Consider the following 23093-nt stretch of genomic DNA (forward strand, 5'->3'; position numbering starts at 1 on the left):
TCTGCAGGTGGAGGCCATCATTCTGTTGAAATGTCATAACTTGACATTTCTTCTCAGTGTTAGTCTTAATGCAGCTCTTAACTCAAGAGATTGATTGATCTGGCCTCAGTGAGAATGCACAGATTTCTCCTTTTCTATTTTGTCATGTCCTTCATCTACCATTCACAGAACCTGATACCTATTCTGTAAAGGTATCTGAGAGGGTAAGCAGATGTTCCTCTTACAGCTCCAGTATTAATTTGCTTCTGTCCTTATCCCTTGTAATACCATCTTAATCTTGACACAAAACAGACACTGGACTTACCCTAACCATATAGAATTGATTTGTGTGTAACAGAAATGTTAGACCATTGGTTCACCTCCTTCTCAGACTCTGAAAGGCTCATCAGTCTGCTCTCCTCTTCCCAAAGCTCAATCATCAAGCAGAACAGTTCATTTGCCTGATTACACGTCCCAGAGGTGTGCTTCATGTCATCCTTTATCTTCAGGCGTATCCTGTGCAGCCTGAAATATAAGTGGTTGCATGTCCTGACAGTGCTTTGTCTGTGTGTCTGCATTGGTTCTACTGGGTGCTAGAAGCTCTGGAGAAGCAAAGGACATGACTTTTTGCTGATGGTCACCATGCTGCCACAGTCCTGCCTACTGGCAGATACACAATATATGCATCTACCGAAGCTGACTGTGCTGATTTTTTAATCCTGTTTACATCACCTGCACTGATGGGTGCAGGCTGGGTCCCTTGCTGACTCGTACAATAAATGAGTCTGGTCTGAGCTGAGATGAAGCCTCTCCATGTCCTTATGTATCCCTCGTGTCCCTTACTGCTTCCTTCTGTCACTGACGCCACTTATGCTGCTCACACTGCTCCAGTGTCCCTTGCAATTTGGTGAAGCATTGCGTGAAAAGAACTTTAAAGTATGTGTTTTGGTCGGTAAAAAAGGCAAATGTTAAGATTGAAATGTCTGTGATAGAAGGCACTATATAAAATTTCAAAGGTGTTGATATTAATCAACATGTAACATAATGACATTAAACATATAGCCATTACTTACTGCTGAGTAACAACTTAAAATGAGCTTTATTTTCCAGAATACGGGATAAATCCTTCTCACACAAGAATTGATTCTCAGATCTCTTTTATTTTAAAAAATTTATTTTTAAAAGAGAATGAACACAAAGATATGTGAAATTTTGGCTGCCACACAGCGTGACAAAACCATTCACTATCAGAAAAGCAGAATAAACCATTAGTGGTTTTCTTGAATGGGCCTTGTCGCAAATTGTGAAGAGATGATTTGTGGACAAAATATCAGAAATACACTTTTAGGAAAAAGGCATAATAATTTTGTAAATAATTAAATTCTCTTAATTGTAATAGTTATTTTTTCATCTTTAGTGTAGAGTCTTTTTTAAATGTAGAACTAAAGAAGCTTTTCTGTTAAAAGAAAGCAACATTATCTATAGGCCAGGAAAGTCCTTCTTGACTCCTGTGGACTTTAAACAGTTTTGGTCAAAGGTCAGGGCACAACTATTCATTTTTTATTTAACACTTTGTATTGCAGTTTTTTGTTTTAAATAACTGAGTTGAATTTACAGCATGATTTGAAGACATGAAGGGGCATTTCTGACTGCTGCATAAGATAAAAGAAGTTATTGTTGGAATTTAGTAATTATACTATTGTCTTTCTTCTTCCAGACACATGTGAAACACAGTGTGTAGAAGTCTGTGAGGATGGGTACTATAATGGCAAATTAGGACATGTTTTTATTATCACTGCTGACAACTAGTATTGTTACTGCCCATGAAATAAAGGAGACAGCTTATCACAGAATGGTGAATGTTATGCAACAATTAACATGAGGCAGGACTGAAATGAGACAACATGACATACACTTTTGTATAATACAGTCAGCAAGAAAATAGAACAAGAAAATTACCCCATAATATGTCATAGCTTCCACCTTTCATAACATGTGAGTTTGCATATCTCTCTGTCATCTCCTTTTGCATCACACACTCTTTTGATCAATTATACAGGCAAAGAGATCAATTAGATATGCAAACTTGAGCTGGAAAAAAAATGCAAGCACAGGAATGAAATATTGACCTATATCTACTTGCCAGTAGACTAACAACATGTTATAACTAAATGATTTTTTTTAATTCTAAAAAGAGACTGTCGGCAAGCTTCCAAGGCCCATAGGCAGTGCAGCTTATGGCAAGATTTTTGCCAGTCAGGATGTTGCTCTTGCTGCCCATCAATCCCTGAGACACTTTCTGTTCTGTTTTATTCTCAGATTGACCAAAATTGCATTAGACAGAAGAACAGATTGCTGTGTATATAGTTTACAAATATAGCTGTAAGATAATCTCCAAAGGCATGTTAGATTGAATAAGTAATTTTTTGTGCCAATATTTTCATTATTACAGGTTATTCTAATTTCATCTTTCAGGAAGATTGAAACTGAACTCTTGAAAAAAACCCAACTATATGGAAATCCATCAAGAAGCCAATGTATAATGATAAATTCAATTTTCTTTCTGAAGGGATAAACTCTATGCTATATCAGCTGTACTTTACACACTTTATATTTCCATCAATTTACAAAGTTTTACAACTGTGAGCTGACAAAAAAAAGGAAAAAACTAAAACAACAAACCAAAAGATATGAGTGTAACTAGCAAATTACAATAATTAATATGGGGTAGATGTGATCTTACTTTTCTCTGTATTTTATCCCCGAATCTTCAGAATTTTGTGTAAAAGTAAAAAGATCCAAAAGACTGCACAGACTGTGTACTGAGGGCTCACAAATTATATTTGTGGTGCCTTCCAAACTAAACTCTCACATCATGACTCTTCATAGTTGAGGGGGTGATAATTTAGTCATAGTGAATCAAGAAAAGTTAATTGCTTTGTTCATTGTACTTGTCCTGTCCCCTAGCAATGGATGTGATCTAACCCACAATTTTCTTGGAAAAATAAAGGAATACAAGTAGATAACATTTATTATGGGAAGTCCAGCTAAAACATAGTTAGCCCTGATAATTGTTTTGTGGGAATGAAGTATCATCAGTTAACATAAGAAGAACAAGACATTTCACAAAACTGATAGTGCAGTGAACTTGCTGAAGGAATAAAAGAAGCAATCATGCTTTATCATAACTTTGTAGCATCATGACTTATATACTGATTAGTACTATATAGATCATATTCAATAAATAATGAATTTGGCTTTCTAATTGCTAAATACTTAACAACTAGCCCAATTTCATGTAGATCTATTTGTTCATGAAATAAATAATGGAAAAAAAAAAAAAAAACAGAAAAAGAAAAAAAAAGGAAAAAAAAAAAGAAAATACCAGTCTGAGTTTGTCTCAAAATTCATGGTGGTAACTGCTGGACTTGAATAATTTACCCTAAGAGTAATGAAATGACGGTTTTGGTCTTTTTGTTGGTTGGTTTTGGTGTCCCACTCTGCACTTTCCTCTTTCAGTGACTACTTATCATTCATTATTGAATACATTATTTTAATATAAATATTTCACAAGAAATTTGTATATTTGACTGAAACATGCAAACCAGTTAAAAAGACATAACTTTAAAATTGCTATTCCATTTACATATAATCAAATGAAAACAGTCTAAAAATGTCCTAACTTTTCTAAATTTGTTCTCAACTCTCATTCCTGTATAATCCCCTATGAAAAAATGTTAATACCAACCTAACCTCCTGAGATATTTCATATCTAAATGTCCAGAGGTTACTATAAGCTCATGAAGAAACATGTATTAGGAAGATTGTTGACTTTCGTTTCTCTTTTTCCTTAGGAAATGCAGTTCAAGAGGAAATACAATTCTAAATAAATTATTTTAACAAGTTTATTTGTTTATAGATGTAAAAACACTTTTACTTTATTTTACATATAATAGAATGTCACTCAAACATTCTGGGGAAATGTCACTGCTTAAAGTCCTTTTGGTGTTATCAGAAAAATGCGAAACAGGTCACATAAATCAGAAAAGAAAGGAAGGTTCTTTGGCTATATATATGAGCTCCCAGATTCTGATTTCTCTCATCTTTTCTTAACAATGTCTCTTAAATAATTTACTTTAAAGTATACTAGCTGAAAATAAATGTGTAATTTTTTTTAAAAATTGAAAGCAAATAATAAATAATCATTGTTTACCATTATCTCTGGTTCAAATATCAAACCTGCTGACTATATCACTACAACAAGAGAAGGTTGTTGAGAAAGAAAGGAGAAAGAGTAGGAAAAATATACATCGATAAAAGTCTTTGGAATAAGGATTGAACTCAGGAAACTAAAGCAGATGAACAATATGTATAATTTTATGGATCCTACTACTCATCCACCCACAAATCGCAAGAACATAAGAACAGCAGTCGTATTATTTTAAATCAAAGGAAAAGGAAATGTTCATAAGAGATATGACAGAAGGCTTCTTCTAAAGAAAGGGACAATGTTTCTCTTTAACTGTCAAGAGTATATTTGTAGAGAATGAGCCACAGAAGAAAAGCTTTGGAAAAAAAAATAGTGTATGGGAGAATTTCAGGGGAAATTTTCATACATTATTTCCTATCAGCTGACGTCCATCACCAAATGTTTTGTTTTATGTCATTCCACAAACTTTTCTCTTTAAGCCAGCAAAGACTTGGTGAAATTTTATTGCATTATGGAAGACAATTCATCTGGGAAATCTGGCCCAAAGAGAAGCTTGAGCATACAAAGTTTTTACACAATAAATCCCAGGTCTTGGACTTGGGAACTTCTACTGGAAAATATTTCTGTATTGTCATGTTTGGAAGGCTGTTTTTTAGGGAAAAAATGATGAGATTTTCCACAGGAAGCAGACATTTTTCACACAAACAAGAATTACTCTGCTGAAAACCAGTTTTCTGTCAAAACAATTTTAGCTGAAAACTTTGAGCCATCTGTTTTACATCATCACAGTGAGCAGAATTTGGAGGTAGCTTGGTACAGTGTACAGGCAATTTCAAGTGAATTTATCTCAACCAGCTGGTACAGACCAGCTAACAAATCTGAAGAGTATGATGTTCTGTAGAACTCAGTGAAATTATTAGAAGTAATTCCGTACTTTAAATAAGTTGACTCCATTATACCTACAGTAGATTACATTTTCTTAGGTTCTATCTCTTCTAGAAAGCAAATAAGGTGTCTGTTATTCATCTGGCCACTTGACAGTATTAATGGAAGAGGGAAAATGGGGGTTAGGTTATGTACAGTGGGCACATCTGTTCCAGTAACTAAATTACAGCCCACACAGTAAACAAGGTGATCTGAACAAGACATGCCATCTGTGTTTCTAACAGCTTGTTTCCTTATTATTTTATTGCACTCAAATGTGTGCCCTAATAAGTAGGGCTTTTTCTCTTTATGGAATACCTTGCTTACATATATTGTCAACATAGCAATGTTCAGTAAAAGTGGTATCAATTACATCTGTCTTCATAGTGCAAGAAAAAATGTATATGATCCATTTTGAAGAATTTAAAGGGAAATATAATTTTTTGAAAAAATTTCTTGGTAATGAAATAGAATAAAGCTACTTTTCTGTATCAGACATTAGATCTTCTACTTATAAGCATGGAATTAGAGGCCTGATAATATTTTGATTTTTTTTTAAAGTAAGATAAGTATGAATGAATAAACATTTAAAATACTTGAAGAATTTTCAGTTAGACCAGTTCCATGGACTCCATCTCTAGCCTGTTTTTTTTGTCTAACTCTTTATCAGAAAGACGTATCTAAATCTTAATGAAAACATTTATCAAATAAGTTGGCTGATACATGGACAAAGGTCTATCCTGACTACATATCTACGCTAATAAGACAAATCCTTCCTGAACTCAAAAAGAAGGTAATGCCCATTCAGATGACTAACTCTGATTTAAAACTACGAGGAATGGTCACACCTTGTAGATAAGGGAAATTAAAATAAATAAACAAACCAAACCAAAAAAAACCTCCAAAAGTGGCTTTTTAAAACAGCCATAATGTAAATTCCTAAATTTGTATATAATAACAGTGAAATTGGGACAGTGGTATAAAAGTAGTAAAAAGAAAGAATCTAAGAGAGGAAAGAAAGTGGAAAAGGACATATATAGTGACACAAATTATCTAATCAGAGCTCCCTGTTCAGCGGTCATGCACCTTAGCAACATGTTTTCAAGGACAATGTACTCTTTTTCTCTATTGTGCTCACATGAGACTTTCTTCTTGAGAACCAGGAGCATGGGATGTCTTCCTGACATAGGTGAGAGAAGCTCTTTTCATAATATACCATAGTATAGCACAACAACACTGAAGCTAAAATTCCATTTCTTCCCTGTACTGTCTAACATTTACTATAAGTGCATATACCTTTAGTGGACAGAAGGAGCAATTACTATTTACATCCTTCATGTAAAAACTTCTACGAAGTAGAAATCCTATATATTAGATAAGACTCTGCCATCCTTTACAGGCTTTCTTGTGTTCTGATTTTTTTTTGCCATCCTTTACAGGCTTTCTTGTGTTCTGATTTTTTTTTCACCTTGCTCAGTGTTTCCTCAGAGTTAATTTACAATCTTATTATACTTCTCTCATTTCTTTAGACTTTTCTGAGTGTCACTAAAATATGGTGTCCCAATGCAGTTCTGTAACTCCTGCCCTTCTATATAGAATAAGATAAACAAAAAAAGAAGTGGAAAAAAAGAAAGAAAAAGTGTCAAGGTTTTGCTTACATCCCTTTAAAAGGATAAAATGTTCTGTAAATATTGTGTCTTTTGTAATTATTGCTGTCAGTGGAGCTGATAAAACTGGTGTGCAGACAGAGCTCAACCTCCTTAAGTTATTGCCTGTCAGACTCCTCTCAACATACGTTTTCTTTGTTGTCGTGTCTGCCCTGACAATAATCACAATTTGTATGATACATCTGTTAATGAAACTTGTTTATTCTGCAACATAACTACAGTCTTTGATCTTTTATGGTTCTTGTTCCCGGCTCCTTAAACACACCTCTTCTTTAGTGCTTTTGCTACTTAGCTATTCTACTTCTTGATTTGTGAATTTGATTTCTCTTCTGAGATGGGTTTTGCCTTAAATTAACTTCACTTTTGATCTCAGTTCACTTCTTGAATGGAAAGAAAAGTGCATACTGTTGGAGTCCTTCTTTGTACCCAGCCTTTGAAAATTACTCACTGACTACATTTTTCATTAATTCCATAATTTCATCATGCTCTTTCCCTAGTCTGTATAGGCAAAAAGTGTTCTAGGTGTCTTGCTGTTTCAAGATATAACAGATCTACACTTTTTTATGTTCATAGTTCAGACGTTAAAGAAGTTAAGGGGTTTATTACAAAACTTTATGATACATGGAAAGGAATGTTTCTTCTCTGGAAAGTATGCAAAACCATCTATAAAAAGATGTTTTTCATCTTCTGAGCATATTGAATCCAGCTTGGGGCTTTTTAGTCCTTTTATTCTATTGAGATGATTATTAAAACAGTCAGGATGGATCAGTTAGAGCAAAGCTGATCCCCTAGTTAAAAAGGGGTAAAATTGCAGAAGAAGTGGTGGTTAGGATATGTCAACAGGGAGAAAGCAGAGTGTTTAGGCTAACTGTTTATCCATCAGTGTGCAGTTCATTCTACAGTTGTGCAGCCCCAAGACTAATGTATGAGGAATTGGTGATCCATATGCTTAGTTTCTTCTCACATTTACAGGAGCATCTTGAATATCCTGTGACAATTTTCCCTACTGGGGTAGCATGTCTCTAATTACTCAGGTGAATGAATATGAGGGGCAGCATGTGACTGCTCTACACAGTGGTATAAGCACTGCATAGTTGATCAATATACATTCATTTGTTGTGTACTTGACCCTAAACATATGGATGGTGTTTTTTTGTAGTTGACATGCAATGTTAAATACACTTGCTGCAGAACTGTGACTTTGTCCAAGGGTCTCCCTAAAAACCAGATGTGTCTGCTATCAGTGACTAGTGCATCTGTATTGTGAGTAAGATCCCATAAAATTACCAGAAAACTTGGAGCTGGTGAATCTAATCCTGAATGGGAACTCTGTGTAGCACATCAGGGTCTGTGAGGAGGAAATCACCTGATGTTGCAACTGTCAGTGTTCCCAGCAGTAGAAGGCATGTGAGATTGCTATTGCCTTTCCTGCAGTTTCTATCCTTTACTCAATAAACTTTGAGAATCTGTGCCTTTCTTTCTGAGAAACCAAGAGAACTGACACCTCCACAGTGAAAAACTGTCTCTGAGACTTCTGAAGGAATGTTCACTCTTCACAGATTGCTTTCCTTAAGTAAACTGCAGTAAAAACCATACGCTACAGTAGACTTTCTTAAAATCCTATTACCAAGTTGAGTTTTAAAAAAAAAATTAAATATTTTCCATACTAATAAGAAAAATAACGCAAGTATGGTCCAAATTTCAAGTCAGTTGAACAATGGATTTGTGTTATATCATGCCGATTAAAGCAGTGATTTTTCACATCAAGTTTCCAGTTCCTCGTGATCAAAGAATTCTTATGTTTCTAGGAATTTGTGACAGCACTTCCACAAAGCAGCTTGTTGCAGCTTGAGAGATATAAATAGAAGCATAGAATAAGAGCACAAGTGAGGTTTTTGTCTTAGGCATCAAAGGCTAGAACATGGAAAGTTCAGCTAAATAAAGGCAAGAATGTTGCAAATTTTATTTACAGTCAAGATTGTGGTGAAATATTTTATACAACTGAGCATTGTATGTTGGCACCTTAACTACAGCTGGTTCTTAATATGCCAACAAAAAGTACCATTATGGAGTCTAATGCTATTAGATAAAAGCTGTCAGAAGATATTCCACTCTTCCCACTCAAAAGTGTGTTTTCCTCTGTGTATTTTTTGATTAAGAAGTTACAGGTGGGAGAAAACATAACATTACAGCTAAATTCATCCCCAAAATTCTGTTTATAATAGATTTAAACACAGTCTGCAACAAATTTCCTACAACTCTTCAAAAAATAATTTTAGTCTGAACTAAGGAACATAAAAGAAACTCCAGGATTGCTTAAGCACAGTTTATGAGAAGAAAACTGTGTTTCCTGTTACAGTTTAAAGTACTTTACTTTTCCTGAGAAACTGTGTGCAAGTACAAGCTCAGGGAGGGAAGACCAGCATAATACCAGGCCTTGTGAAACAAATAGATAATAACTTGTGCACGAGAAATGAATGTCAAGCTTTCAAGGACCACATCTAAAGTGTGCTCTATGGTGTCAGTGAACATCCGAAGATTACCACAGGGATAATGTCTTTTGGTTAAACTAGGCTAGCATAATCTCTTAAGGAGTTTGAAAATATGAGAGAAATATTAATATTCACATTAATGAAATAAATACCTCCCTAAATTTTAGTTGGAGGTGGTTTTTCTGCATGTTTGATGGATTGTTTATTCACAGATGTACTAGTAGAAAGCCTCAATGAATTGTTCTTTTTCTGATAGTATTTGCCAACAAAGCTGCACACAGAACTGCAAAGCTTCTAAGCCAATGACCATCTGTCTGCTGCTGACTTGAACACTTGGGAAATCTACTGTAATTGATCTTTTTCCTTTTCCATTTCCAGGGCCCATCCCCACTCAGGCTGGTATTGTGACCTTTCCAGAACTATCTCTTTGCCCATAATTAGCCCTGTCGTGCTCCATTTGCCTCTGTTCACCACACTTTTGCAGTGCTTCATAGTCTGATCACTGCAGAATGAGTTATTTTCTTTCTTTCTTTCTTTCTTTCTTTTTCTTTCTTTCTTTCTTTCTTTCTTTCTTTCTTTCTTTCTTTCTTTCTTTCTTTCTTTCTTTCTTTCTTTCTTTCTTTCTTTCTTTCTTTTCTTTCTTTCTTTCTTTCTTTCTTTCTTTCTTTCTTTCTTTCTTTCTTTCTTTCTTTCTTTCTTTCTTTCTTTCTTTCTTTCTTTCTTTCTTTCTTTCTTTCTTTCTTTCTTTCTTTCTTTCTTTCTTTCTTTCTTTCTTTCTTTCTTTCTTTCTTTCTTTCTTTCTTTCTTTCTTTCTTTCTTTCTTTCTTTCTTTCTTTCTTTCTTTCTTTCTTTCTTTCTTTCTTTCTTTCTTTCTTTCTTTCTTTCTTTCTTTCTTTCTTTCTTTCTTTCTTTCTTTCTTTCTTTCTTTCTTTCTTTCTTTCTTTCTTTCTTTCTTTCTTTCTTTCTTTCTTTCTTTCTTTCTTTCCTTTCTTTCTTTCTTTTTCTTTTTTTCTTTCTTTCTTTACTCCCTTCCTTCCTTCTTTCTTTCTTTCTTTCTTTCTTTTCTAAAAACTCTTTCTAAAAAGAAGGAGATCCAAGGAGAATTTGGGCTAAAAATGCTGATAAGTCAATCAACAGAAAGGAACTGCAAGGCGTTGAGAGCTGCCAAAGGTGAAATGTTTTTTTCAAAATATATTTAAACTTGAGACTAGGTAGCTATTGAGAATATCTATATCAAATAAATGTTATAAGTTGGCTAGTTTTTGCTCACGCCATTTAGTAAGTTCTGAAAATAAAATAATAAAAATTATACACTCTTTCTTCTGTTCTCATTGTTCTGAAGGGTTTGGAATAGCAAACTAAACATCAAACATGGAACTGACATTGCCCCTCCTGCTAAACCCAAATACAGCTTTCAGCTTCAGCTTTTTTGCTGCAGCTGGCAGACTTTCTGGGGATTGAGATGTGCATATGGGTGACATATCAGGAGCTGTGTGACATAGCTGTAATGGCCATTAATAAAACAAAACCACCAAACATTCTCAGAGTAATCTTTAGGGTTGCTTCAATTTGCAGTGCCTCTTCTAATCCCAGTTTATCTGCCTTTAAATCAAACTTTCAGAAAATCCCATAAAATTGCAAGATGTTGAAATTATTCTGAAACACATCTTTCCTATTCTCATACAGAACTTAGAGACAGGGGATCACATAAAATTAACAATTAATGAAATTATATTGACATTTAAAACATTTCCAGCGCAAAGTAAAACAGTTTCCCATAATCTCTGATTTTCTCTTTCTTACTATTGTTTATGTCACTTTCTTGGATCTAAGATACTTATAACTAATGAAAAGAATTTTTTCTAATTTTCAGCTACATTGGCGTACTAATTTTATGGAATTTTACATAGTCTTTCAAATTTCAAGTCTTCACATTGCTTCACTTGTACATAAATCATTTCATTTTAGAGCCATTAAGAATAAGTCAAAAATGTTTCATTTTTATTAAGTAGATGAACTGAAATTTAGTTTCATGAAAAGTAGTGGACTGAGAGAATATTAAATTTTGCTAATTGGGTCAAGTCAATTCAGTCTTCCTTTTACAAGATGATACATATTATTGGAAATGTTTTAGAATGGTACAATTTTGCTAGCACAAAGTAGAGAAGTCAAAAGGATGACTTTAACATTGAGACTGAAAAATTATTACCACAATTCAGAAATTGAAAATATAAATAATTTCAGAAAAATGGTCCTTAATCTGGAGATATTTACAAAACGCTCATTTACAAAATGTGTAATACAAGCTAACTAAGCCTGGTACAGACTTTTAAAAATAGGTCTTCCTGACTTCAGTAGGCTTTAGATCTCAATAAGGTATCGTTTCAGTGGTTCTGTATCATACATTAAATGTTTCAATCATAAAATTAAATGTGCAGGTAGTTTTCATCTAGTAATCCTGGACAGCCTTTTGAAACTAGATTAAAATAATAGCAGTCTAGTGTTACAGTATACTGGGTCAGTCCTTAAGAAAATCTTATAAGAACCACCTCATTTAAATAGTAACTTGACACTATATGGCTTAATTTCTGTGGAGCCCAAATTCACATGCAGTTTTCTGGGGCAACACAAAGGTGTTGAAAAGGAAGGCACTGGTTCACCTCGTGAAGTGATGGTACCTAGAAAAATAACCGCTGATTGAAAATATTTCTTTAAGTTCAATGACTGCATAGGAGTGTATTTCACATGCCATAGATCTCAGGCAGTTCAAACACGTTGCCATAGTTAGCATGTATATTTTCAGTGGTTTTAAATGGATCTCCAACTACACTTATAATGGAAGCTTTTCATTTGTATAAATGTGTTAAATACAGAACAAAGAAATAAACAAACAGAGAAACAAGCAAGAAAGTAAAAAGTGATTGTAAATAACTTTTTTTTTTTCTCTGAACCATCTGAAGCTTTTAAACTGAGAGGTGGAACAATTAGGAAAGCAAGAGTCCAGACCAACATTTAAAGCTAAGGGACTCAGCAACAAAAATTAATCTTTAACTGTGTTCTTCCTGCTGACAGTGATGTGAAAATTCAGAGTTGACTTCTCATGAACTACTTGGAAGACCTGTATTTATTCATTTTAGTCGAGGCATTTTGAAGCTTTATCTATGAGACTATTGTAGCCTGAGTCTAAAAGCATCTTAGGATCAGAGTGCTGAAGATAAACAACTATAAAATGGTAACTTATTATTTGGAAAAAAAAAAAGAGACTAAATGAAAGGTATATTTAAATCCCTGTACCATGACTTCTTCTTCTTTTCCTTAAAATAAAGAACATATTTATAGCTGTTGTAATAAGAAACAATATCACAAAAATAAAGTTTCTCTTCTTCTAACATGTCTCTTTTTTAATTATAGTACTATGTTAGTACAGAACCTTGTTATGATTCTGGTTGTGTTAAGGACCTCATGCTACAGTCACATATAACAATCTATCAAAGCTACATGTGAAATGACTTTTAAGTCAGGCAGGTACTTGTATTAGAGAAGTGTATACATACAATGCAGAGATATGTTGGAGCTCCATTGGTTAGTGCACTGCGGCACAGCCCTTATGCTCAAGTAATACTCTTCTCTCTACTTCCTATTTCTGCAGAATTGATTTAAGAGATGAACTCTGCAGTAGTCCCTTTAATGCACTTGGACCCCTATATAGAAATTGGTAGACAGAATTTCCCATCATCTGCACGGAGATATTAAAAATGTATGTCCGATCATCATTTTGCTGAAGCAAAGTCTGATCAGGTTTGAATCCTTGAATGACAAATGACTGTATTGATTCAGTCACACTATTTAAAAACAATGTCCCTGAAAGGAAGTGCCATTATGTATTTATTTTAAAAGAATGGACATTTGTGGCTAGTTTATTCCATGAATTAATTTTGTACATAATACAAGTCAGTATTGTTTTTTTTTAAAATTTCTTTCACCCCAAACCATGTTGGATATAATAACCATACTTGGCTATTAAATCCCCTTAAATGTCACTGTAAAAAGTGGTTTGTAATATATTTAATTGCAGACATTATTTTTTAAATACTGCTGTTCAGTAAGTTACATTTTTAATATATTTTTTGAAATGTCATAATTCGTAAACTTGTAGGAAAAATGCAGGGAACTCACTTGTTGTATTTCTAGTTCAGGCAGTCCTGTGACTAATCTGAAGGTTTCGTTAGAACACATAATAGGAGCCGTAAAGAAAAAGATATTAAAACCTTCTTTCTCTAGGCCAAATAATCCCCAGTGAAACAAAAAAATCATAACTCTCTGATATCTCACATTTTGACACTGAAAAGAGTAGGGAAATACTATTCTGTATTAATTTTAGTCTTTTATTGGAGAGAGAAAGAGTGATTTTTTGTGCTCCTCGTTGTGAGCCTTTTTTCTGGGCCTAGAATCAGGAGAACAATCAACATGTGTGAGGTCTTAAGAATGCTCTCTTACCTTAAGCTGAACAAATTTTAAACAGCAACCATATTGTGCAATAGATGCTGAAGTCTGGATTTTTTTATATATTTTTTTCCAGAGATGAGATGTGCAAGCCTGAAGACTGTAATCTGCCATGGAAAATGATGTATCTTTTCCAAAAAGTGTGTTTTATTAAGTTGTTGAATTTTTAAATCAAAATACTCATGCTTTGATTAACCTATTTTTGTTGCCCTTCCCTTGCCCCTTTCCTTTCTCTTCACTTGTAGGAGAGGGAAAATAAATCCACCACTGTTTTTATGCTTACTTAGAGTAATAGTAAAGCACATGTCAAATCAGCCATTTAGATAGTCAAAAAAATCTAATTGTGTTGAACCTGCTAAAACAAGACTCCTCCTCTACCAGCTATTTTTGAACTTCAGGTTCCAAATAACTTTTCCTTTTGTATCACTCAGAGATGACCACCGATCTTTAGCATACATTTATGGACTTTTATTTTCCTGTTTAAGGTTACCGTCTAAGGTTTCCTATTTAAGGTTGTAGAATTACTTTTGTGCATTGTTAGGAATTGTATGAGTGGCAAACATTACTATCAAGAATACTTGAAAGATAGTGCTCAATCTTATTAGTATTACAACTTTTATAACACTCTGTAGAGCTCAGTAGGCATTCCTTCACACATATAGATTTGTCGTGTGGTCAGAAGTGGGTTTGTGTTTCAGGCAGTTTCATATTTAATAGAATACTCAACTTCAAGAGGAATTAATCAAATTACTTCTGAAACTGATATTTTCTTTAATATTCTAACACTGATACTGCATCCTCTTCGGCCTTCATTGGAATATGTAATTTTTTGTATCTCATATTTTTGCATGCTTCTCCTTTGCCATTTCCTTGCTATTAAATTACTACTTCCCTCTGATCATCAGTTACACTCTTCTGAGAGAGATAAAATGAAATCATAGGTCCAAGATATCAAATTCTTCTTTGCTAGTCTAGCTTGAGACAAGTTGATTAGGCAATTTTTCTTCTTTGCTTCAATTCTGAAATTCTATTGCAGAATTAACTTTCAAGAAAATGAAATCTTTTATCTAGATGTTATTTTTATGTTTTTGTCTTAAACTTCTCTAGCTTGATTAACTTAAATTTGAGAGGCTAAATAAAGTTTAAACATTTGAAATAAACTTTCCTGTCAATGTCTCTCTCAATGTACCTAATTCTGATAGGGAAAATAGTAACTACTCATAATAAGCATGGTAAAGGAAAGAACTAGAAGTTTTAACCAGTCACATGAAAGGAGGAATCAAGAGGTTTTATGAATATTCAACACCCCTTATATCAAGGCGTCTATTAGTTTGCGTATATTTTGCCAATGCTTCTTAGAAAAATTAGCTGGGGACATGAGTTATCCATTTTACATGAAAAATTTTAAAGGAAAAATAATCACTTTAGTTCAGGTGGACATAAAATTGTGAGAAATGCAGAAAAATGCTTGTTGCATGCTACATTATGCCATTCTTGGTTCACACTAATGTTTCATAATGAATGTCAGAAAAAAATTTCATTCAAAGGAATTAATTGGCCTAAGCAGGAGTGAGAGTGGAATTAAAAGTAAGCAAATGAAGCTTGAATAGAGACAGAAAAATCACTCACACTCAGCAAGGATTTTTACAGAGAAATTTTTTGAATACAAAATATCTTTTTGAATAGTAAATGTAATGTAATCACTTCATGCTTTCTATCAGGAAAAAAATCCTAATTTAAATTCTTTCTACCTTCTAGAGGAACAAAGGAAAGTTTTACATTGAATTAAGTCAGGTACACCCTGCCAATCCAGAATGGCATTTGATATATAATGATGTATTTTTTGACAGAATACTACAATTGTTCAACATGTTGTTCTCTGCTACTTGGTATACTCTTATAACTTACCAATTTGAACCAAGTTGTCTGCTCTTTCATTTAACCTCATCTCTATATATGAGTTTAATTATTAATCTGAATTTATGTGAAAAAAATAATAATTTTTTTTTTATTTTTCTCATCAGTCCGAGTATGGTTATACTTCCAATTCTTAAATTTCTCTTTTCTTTTAGCCTGATTTCAGTTGTTCTCAGAGTTTGTGATTAACAACCTTTATTTTAATATACTCATTTTTTTCTCCATATTGTAACACAAAATTAGTATTTTGAATTCATACTAGTTGTTTCCACAGAGAATCTTTCTTTCTATTTTCTTTATGAACAGATACAAAAGTCTTATTATCTTTTCTACGACTGTCTAAAGTCTAATAGGTCTCTGTGATTACGGAAAATTGCCACAGCCCGGAGGAGAGAGGAATAGGGACGCGACACTGCACAGAGGGTTCTGACAAGGTGGAAGGTCAGGGTGCAATGGCCACTTTATTGAGGGGAACAAGGACTTATATAGGGTTTGGATGAGGGGAGGTCTGATAACTGGGGCGGAGCATGGGATTAATATCTCAGGGTATCACAGGGTTGGTGAGTGAAAGAAAGGTGGGAGGGACTTGGGAGGAGTTAAGCAACGGGGACCAATGGGAGCTCACTCCACACTGCAGCACTCATAGGCCAATCAGTGTGGGATGAGCGGGAAAGCAGGGGAGAACAAGGTGGTAAACAACTTCTGGCGGGAAAACCTGAGGGCTAGTCCAGACAAGCCCTAAACAATACAAACCAGGGGGATTAATAGAGATGCATATATATTAGGGCACATAGAACATGGGTTGAACTGGGGAATAACAAAAGAGTCCATAATTTGTTGTCTTCTCTAAGCTCCATATAAGTCTCTCCAAGCTTGGAATCATTCCCACTCGCTCTGGTGTTCCTCCACATCAAATAATATTTTATTTATCACTGGCTGATCAGTTAAGAATACAGATATTTTTACCTTAAGGACTATTTCTTCTGAAAAGGTGTAGAGAAAGATGGTATTTTTTAAAAGCTCAGATTGCATATCTAGATATGCAGGATTTTTTTTTTAATTAGAATTATTTATTTTTGAACTGTAGAAAGTGGGTCACTTCAATTTCTTGTCTATGGAGAGTCAATAATTTGGAATTTTGTATGGTTTTGTCAGTAGTCTTTTCAGAACCTCTCCATTTCTTTATTCAGTATTTTTCAATATTAAACTATAGTAGTTTCTCTGGGGAAAAAAAAAAAAGAGGAGAGGGAACAGGAGGGAAGAAGGCTTGCCTTAATGTTTCAGCACCCTTAATGTCAAGTCTGAACCTCACCTGAACCTTGCCTTCATCTATTCCCCTACATCCTATTACTGGAAACCAGGGAGAAGAGATCATCACCTCATCTGGACTGTCATATACATGATGATCTTCTTTTGGGGTGTTTCAGGTTTTCCAGTAGCATACATTTAGCCATAATGAACTTCTATCATGTTTCTCATATATACGTAGGGATTTTTTGATGGGTCTTTCAGAGATGATTCAAAGGTGTAAGAAGATGAAACATGGACAAGTATTAATTTACAAAATTATTAATAAAAGTGACAAAACTGTACCAGGTAGGAAAACAGTTATTTAGATCTGTTTTGGAATTGCTGTAGTTGATTGCTTTATCAATCTATTCCTTGTTTTTGTTACTGAATGCTTGTGGTCATTTACAAAATAATGTATCACAATAGCTGACATATTATCGATTTCCTAGAAAGGATTTGTTGTATGGAATGCAGATTTTTTTCCTGGTTTCAGCAATCAAGAATAAATTGCAGTTAGGTACACAGTAACTGTATGAAGAACCTAGACAACTCTGCTGCTAAAAACAACCCCCCTGTTTTTTTATTGGAGAAGACTATATTATTTTTACGTATAATACATATATGTACATATATTTTGTAATGTATATTTGAACATATGTGCACATAATACATATAATACAAATAATCTGATAAAATATTGACATTTTGGTTTTCTGTGGAGACAAATATCCACTGTGAAAATCTACAGGCTGTCAGTTTTTCAGATATTCTAGTAGTTGTAAAATAAAACTCCTGAACTTTCAGTGCAGAAGAGTGAAAATGGCTATTTCTTGGTTAAAATAAAATTTTTAACTTTAGAATAAAACTGTAGCTTTTGTGTTAACTACTCTTAAATAAAAAATTTACATGAACATTTTGAATGCTCAGGAGTGTTTTGCTGTGTTCCTTCAGAGCTTCATTTGTCTATTCCCCAAGAAACAACAACATAAAGGTGAAAAATAATTACTATTTCTTCATGTTTGGTATTAAAAGAACACAGTATATACATAGTTTACACTGAGGTGTATAGACACTTCGAAAAGGAGAGAAAAGACAAATAATAGGTATTAAGCAAAATCACATTTCCTGTAAAAGAATGAGCAATGTAAGATACATAGACTGAAGACTGAATCAGAAATTGTTTGGGTCTTATTTAAATAACAGATTTAAAGGTTAACCACTGGCAACAAAAAGTCTGACTGTACTGCCAAAGTGTAGAGTAAAACAATGATGTGATTGTGCACCTTTGCTGAAATTAGTCAAAAGAGCAGACATATGAAAAATAAATCAAACAAACAACAACTCTAAAACTGGAACAAAGGAATGAGATTCAGAAACTATTTTTGAGTATAATAATGCTTAAAACAAAAAGTGTCTGTTCAGACCTAAATTGATCATGTATTTATTTTGTCCACATTTTCCTGTTGTAACGTTCATTAAGGTGTTGTCCTTTGTATATAACTGTACACAGAATTACAAGAAGGAAAGCATCTGTCATTTCAAAACATTAAAAGGCTTTACTCCATTTGTTCAAAAACTATATGGACAAAGCCCCTACATGATAAAGCCCCTAGTGTTGAGGTATAAGGAAATGTTATCTTCTTCAAGACAGTATACTTTCTATTGGATTTCAAAAAGAATGCTAGTTGATTTCTTTTTAGCTGGAAGCTGAGGACAGTTGTGAAACTGAATAGATTTCAGCAAACTTCAAGTAACCCTCAAAAGTGTTTTCAGCCATGCTTTTTCATTTTGAAATCAAGTTGGAAAATTTGACTTATGTTTAATATAATTTCATATTTCTTGCATTGTATGATTTTATGTTTTTCCTACTGACTCAGCATAGTGATTTAAAGATAATCCAGACTTGTGATGGAGGTTAATTTGTGGTTTTAATGCTGAGCAGGTCTTCAGCCATGAAGTAAAATGAAACAATCTTAAGAAAAGGAATAATTTATGCCCTATATCAGTAGCAAATCGTAAGATATACTTTTCCTAATCATTAAACGCAGAGTTGAAGCGAAGAAACTTTATCTCTTTGCAGAATATAAAGTTAGGTGTAGCAGAAGTTAAAATCACACTTAGAAAAATATCTTCCCCTTCCCACTTGGGATATAATACATTCCTCGTATCTGTGAGGTGGAGAGAAAAAAAAGAAGCTGTTTTTAATCAGTTTATTATTAGACAAACTAATATGTTTAAATCAACACAGCACAGGGATGTTCTCCAGAAATTGCCAGTTCATTTAAGCTATAGTGATAGTTGTGATTCGCATAAGAAAGGTCACTTTCTCCTCCTCTTGTGAGCATCAATTGGCTAGTCAAATATGAGAGGGGAACAAAGAATAGGCACTGCTTTCCCATTGTGTTTCACTTAGCTATAGCTGCAATCAGCTGCAGCTCCTGAACTTTTCTCTGCCAAATGAAATAAGGCAGGATTTTGAATTCTGAATAATTTCCAACTTGATGATGATCAGTGGAATATACCCAGGTTAAAAATGGGTACTTCTCAAAGTATCTATTGCTGAAAAAGAATATTTGGCCAGCCTTATCCAAATTTCTGCTATTTATCTGCTCTAGTCATTTCTAAGCGTATATTCAGCAAAATCTCTAGACACCTCTTGTTTCAGTTTGTCTTTGTATCTCAAATGACAAAAAAAGTAGCATGCACAAAGCTATGAGGAGGCACCCATATAAGGATCATCTTCCATCTTTTTCTTTCTTTGCTACACATAACATTTTCTGGTTTTGCTATTGCAAATTTCTAAGAGTGAACATCAAGGTTTGAAGACTTGCACAGAATCAAACTCTTCTTTCAGCAATAGCAGATATTAAAACTCTGAAGAACTTTCTCACAGTCCATTTTAAATTTTATAATAATTCATAACCGCAAATGAGACTTGAAAATGTGTTTGAATTATCAGACGCTGAATAAACACCTTGTACTTCCAATGTTATCAAGCATAAAGCAAGGAGGAAGACTTTCATCCTTAAATAAACTTTGAAAACTACAGTCAAATTATTTTATACTAGCTCTGAGACAAAGCTTACAATAAGACCTAATATTTTAAAAGACTGAATGTGTATTGAAAAAGAGAGGAAATATAGTAAATCTCAATAATCTTCACATGCCTTTTTCCTAATGGAAGGATAATTCTCATTTACAAACTCTGCTGAGAAAGGAGAAAAAATACCCAGCCAAGCAGATTCTTAAATAGCTCCCAAAAGATTTCACTGTCTCTTATGAGAATTACTCAGAAAGAACAGTAAATTTTCAAAGAGTTTTCATGCTATTTTTGATATCTTAATACAGTCTCTTAATCTTCAGAATGCTCTTTGTTCACAAATTATTTTATAGTAAACTGAAATAGAAGTCACAATAAATTGATTTCTCCCCAAGACACAGTTTATGTCTTCACAAATTATCCAATGAAAGGATTTTTCCCAAATTCTTGGATTATCTTTTACAGGAGTTATACAAATTTAATGTCAGGGGCAATAAATCCCACCTTATGCATTCTATACCTATTAACTTTTTTTTGATGTCATAGGTCTGGAGCAAAGCCCCAACACCAAGCCCAGACTGAAATTCTTCACTTCACTGAGGGATCAAAACATCACATCTATCTCTAAAGGGCTGATTTACTGACATAATGAGTGCAATGGAGATTAAGCATGCATGGTGTGGGTGCTCTAAAACCGCGTGAAAAATCTAATTCAGTAATAACACAGTCCCTGCTGACAACGTCTTATGAGAAACCTGTTAAAAATATTTTAGATTTAAAATGTCCATGTCTAGACATCTACATTCTTATGAAATTTGCCTTGCATGTATCTGCATATAATTAAAATTTGGACTTAAATGAAATTACATAAAAGTAACCAGCAGCTTTTAAATTATAAATGCATGGTCAGTAATTTTGAATGTTAGCTCACTGTCTGTGGCGACAGGGATAGTAGGAGTTAATGTTTCCTTACTCTGCATCATCCTCTTATTACACCTACATCATTTAGCCTCCTCTTATAAACAGATTCAAAGAATTCCTGGATCACATTTTTCTCCCTTGGTTGCAACATATACAGTCTAGAAATATGCTTAATTTGGAGTACATATGCATCACACGATGTGATGAGTTTTGTTAAATGTTTAACTAAAAATGAATTGCTAGATTGATGTTTTCATGAGTTAGAGATGGGATATATAGACAATATTCAATTCTGCTAATCTATATTTCAGATGTGTTTTCAATAAAATAAATTCATTCCATCATTATAGAGCATGGTTAGTCATATGGATTATATGCTCAACCTTTTAGAATGGCAGTTGCCTTTCATGATCTCTGGGAAAGCAGCACTTGTGTTGGGTGCACTATTTTCACAAAATGTTCTTTAAGCACAACCTTGAAACCTAAAGAGAAAGGAGACTCTTTAATGACTCTTATCTATTCTGTATCCATAAAAGTAAATATTTAAATGTAGCATTTCGTTTCTAAGAAATGGATGAGACTTACAGCATTTGAGTGTCTAAAACATTTCTTTAGAATATAGATTATATATGGTCCATGAAATTATTTGCAGTATGACAAGAATAAGGAATAACACTTTTCTTGATGAGAAAAAAAGAGATAATGTTTTCGCTTTTTTCTATCAAAGATAAATTCAGATAAGCAATTTTAGAAATAGCCTCAAGGAGTTTCTGATTAAGGATTAAATAAGTAAATCTTATCTACTGCTATTTTCTTCCTTCTCTGTTTCACTCCATTTGCAGGTATTGACAATCAGAAACAGTGAATCGAAATGGGAAACACTAAATTCTTCGACTGTCTTCTGAAATGACCAGTTGTTGTCTTGGTGGATTCTTGTTGCTGACTTGTCCTCTATAAATTGGGTAAAGGCCTTCAAACTGCTTCAAATTTGTGCCAAGCAGTTAAAATGGTAACAAAGATGCTATTGAGATGGTAGTGAATTGCTATCAGTCCATCATGTATCATACTCAAGTCTATGCTTGGCTGTTTCTAGTCTTGAGCTGCACAGCCACTCGATGATCAAAGCAAAATGTTTCCTTTCTTTTATTTATGCCTTTATTAAATAATTCAATGAAAATGACACTTTGTATTTGTTTTGTCTAGCCAATAAATCCATGCTTTACAAAAAAGGAGAAGCAATCTGTGTTTATTCTTAAATAGAGAGGAATCTGTGAAGTATTTTACATTTTTACAGTCCCAGAAGTGAATGATAAATTAAAAGAAATAAATTATTCATAATTGTAGTAGACTTAAAAATGAAGGCTTATAACCAGAAGGTCCTGTTCCAACAAGGACGTAACTACTGCATAAGTAGTTTCACTGAAGTCAGGAAAATAAGCCCATGTTTAAGTGTGTTTCTGGATAAAAGCCAAAATTAAGAAGAGAGCAAAATTAGAGAATTACAAACTACTTAATGCAAAGTGTGAAAGAAAGCACTGACTATATAATCGGGGAAAATAACTGATTGATGTGATGGTAATAAATGTATTCATGAGACATTATGATTTCTTAAGGAGCAAAAAGTACCATGATAAAAGCATGGAAAACCAGGGCTTTAATCCAAGCATGGGAAATATTGAGATGGACAAAATCCTTTCCCCCTTTTTAATAAACTAAATGTTCTAATGCCTGCTTACAGATAGCAGGTTATAAAGTTAAAAATTATCAGTACTGAAATAAATGCTCAAAACTGTCCAGGAATGACGTGGTAATGTGCCAGAGAAATATAAATGAAACTAAACTAACTGTCATTTCTGTGAATCTGAAAAATTACAAGTAATAGGTACCAGGATAAGCCAAGATAAGATCCTTACAAAGGTTTGGTCCCCTGACAACATTTAGGCACACAGGTAATACCAGTTCTTGCTTTGAAAGCAAAATCTGTGCTCCAGCATAGGCAGAGATTTGAGACAAATTTTCAGTCCTTTTGTACTAGTTAACTGCTATAATCCTCCTGGGACCGGGATGATATAACTAGAAGGAAAAGCCTGATTCTGTGGGCATGCAGTCATTTCACAACCAACAATGAATTGTCTGCTTTTGTCTTCTAC

General features: G+C 33.7%; 1 long non-coding RNA gene across 1 annotated transcript in view; it reads left to right on the forward strand.

The window, feature by feature from the left end:
* Window positions 1-20924, forward strand: part of LOC135406942 (uncharacterized) — a 32444-nt gene extending 11520 nt beyond the window's left edge. The window contains exon 3 of the long non-coding RNA XR_010426591.1: window positions 20569-20924. This is a non-coding gene — a long non-coding RNA (uncharacterized LOC135406942). The remainder of the gene's footprint in view (window positions 1-20568) is intronic.
* Window positions 20925-23093: the final 2169 nt, after the last annotated feature.

This window comes from Pseudopipra pipra, chromosome Z (genome assembly GCF_036250125.1).
Source record: "Pseudopipra pipra isolate bDixPip1 chromosome Z, bDixPip1.hap1, whole genome shotgun sequence".
In the NCBI taxonomy this organism is placed as follows: Eukaryota; Metazoa; Chordata; class Aves; order Passeriformes; family Pipridae; genus Pseudopipra; species Pseudopipra pipra.